At 35.7% G+C, this 2,350-nt stretch overlaps 1 pseudogene; it reads left to right on the top strand.

Annotated features, from left to right (window-relative positions):
- Window positions 1-1,978: 1,978 nt before the first annotated feature.
- LOC138434856 (U6 spliceosomal RNA) lies at window positions 1,979-2,079 on the top strand (annotated as a pseudogene).
- The last annotated feature ends 271 nt before the right edge of the window (window positions 2,080-2,350 follow it).

Here is a 2,350-nt window from a genome sequence, read left to right as displayed (position 1 = left end):
CGGGTACAATTGTTCTTTTTCTGCACATTCTGAAATTCGAAAAATATCGAATTAAGGAAATCTTTGAATCTTGCGCTCCAACTTTCCATTCCATAGGCTGTAGATGAGGAGAGTTATATCTTTTAACATGAAGTGTAATTAAATGCAATTTGCAATTATAATCACGCTCTTAGTACATCTCAAACATTTCATTACTGATCTTCTATACCCATGCTGTTCTTTGGTAGAATAATCTAAGGAAACTGCCCCTGTTCTTGGCCCTCTTGGTCAGACTTGAGTGCCAGCTGTGACATCTTTGGTAGCAGTAACCACAGTTTATCCTACAGCTTTGATGGGAATTTTTTTTAGCATGTTGTGAGCTATTAAATCATGAATTAATGGGATTTTAACCTAAAAATTTATCAATATTTTATCATATTAGTAGTTTATATCCTCTTTCAAAGGATAATTTTCCTCCAAATTTTAACTGAAGTGATCGGGTAACTTTTTAGAAAAGGACTGCAATCACTTTTTAAAGATTTGTTAGCACTTACATAAGAACAGTGTGCTGTTTGTTTAGTCGCCAAGCTGTGTCTGACTCTTTTGCGACCCCATGGACTGTAGTCCACCAGGCTCCTTAGTCTATGGGATTTCCCAAGAAAGAATACTGGAGTGGGTTGCCACTTCCTTTTCCATTTATATAATCTGTGAAGAGATAAAACAATAAACCAATAAAATATCAGTTATATAAATGTTGATGCTGCATAGGTAGTACATTTGAAATCAACAAGAGTTGATTTCATCGACTCTTAGGCCTACAATTTTCATACAGATTCTCCTGTCCTCCTAACTGCTTGGGTATGAATGAACTCCAGCAAGGCTTTTATGTATTTGTCATTTCAAATTTGACTTATACAGTTTCTTGGTATTACATATGCTGAGCTTAATTATTATTTATTATAAAATGTCTTTCAAAAGATTTTACCATAACCAGCACTGAACCAAAATTATTCAATGTGTACAGAAAGATGTGGAAACATAAAAGAAGAGCAGAAATGTAATATTACTGAAGCAAATAATCTCATTGGAAGAATGACCTCAGTTTCATATTTTCTGGGAAGAAACAACCAGGGCTTGAAGGAACCCAAGACAGAAGATACCCAAAGTGGCGAAAAACAGGAAAATACTTTCACACACCATACGATGCAGCTTAAAGGGTGGAGAAACCGGCAAACTTCAGCACAGAAGATTTCAAAAGCATCAAGAAGCTGGTTGTATCACACAGAGAAAGATAAATATTGCATTGTCTCATTTTTAAGGGAATCTAAAATAAACAAAAGAACAGACTCATAGAGTCAGAGAACAAATTGATGGTTGCCAGGGGCAAGGGATGGGGCTGAGCAAAATGGATGAAGTGGGTGAAGGAGTCCAAAGGTATAAGCTTCCAGTCATAAGATGCATAAGTCCTGGGATGTAATGTACAACATGGTGACTATAGCTTATCATACTGTACTGTACTCTTGCAAGTTGCTGAGAGAGTAGATTTTAAAAGTTCTCATCACAAGAAAAAAAAACACGTTATGTCTGGTGCTGGAGGTTAGCTAGACTTATTGTGATGATCATTTTGCAATTTATAAATACTGAATCATCATGTTTGCACACCCAAAACTAACATAGTGTTAAATGTCAATTTTATATCAGTTTTTTTAAAAAGAAACTGCTTATGACACAGGACTGTTCCATCAACAAATGTTGTGCTATGGTTTAGTTGGCAGCTGTTGCTTGCTTGCTTGCTTTTTCTGACTCCCTCTTCTTCCTTCTTTCTCCCTTTCCTTCCTCCCTCCTTCTCTCCCTCCCTCTCTGTCTTTTTCTCTTTCTTTCTTTCTCTGCAGTACATAAAACAAAGGGATGCTAACAATCAATGATGTCTTGTAGTCAATGAAATATATTGAATCGCTTCTTTGTTAACAAGAAAATGTATTCCTGACCCATTTTAAATGTTCCTTTCAGGAGCACGTAAAGTAAAATTAGAATGATGCAGAGTTAGCATGGCACCTGACTAAGGATAACATACAACCTGGTGACGTGTTTTACATTTTTTCTTTTTCTTAATCTGAGGGTTTATTTGTGAATACTTATCCAGTTATAAACTTTATGTTTGTGCATATTTTTCTGAATGTGCCATGCTTTAATGTAAGTTTTCTGAAAATATCAGTATATAACAGAGTTTGCATAGTGTGGATCCCATTTTTGAAATGATGGAGGTCTATATGACTTCTCACATTGGTGCACATATTTCTGTATGTCAGCCCAGAATCCATATGTCAACAAGAATTATGGAAAGACAGGTAACTTCTGCTTTCTTCTTCGT

This window comes from Ovis canadensis, chromosome 2, assembly GCF_042477335.2.
Source record: "Ovis canadensis isolate MfBH-ARS-UI-01 breed Bighorn chromosome 2, ARS-UI_OviCan_v2, whole genome shotgun sequence".
Lineage (NCBI taxonomy): Eukaryota > Metazoa > Chordata > Mammalia > Artiodactyla > Bovidae > Ovis > Ovis canadensis.
The sequence above is the reverse complement of the archived record's forward strand: the minus strand, read 5'-3'. Positions and strand labels throughout refer to the sequence as shown.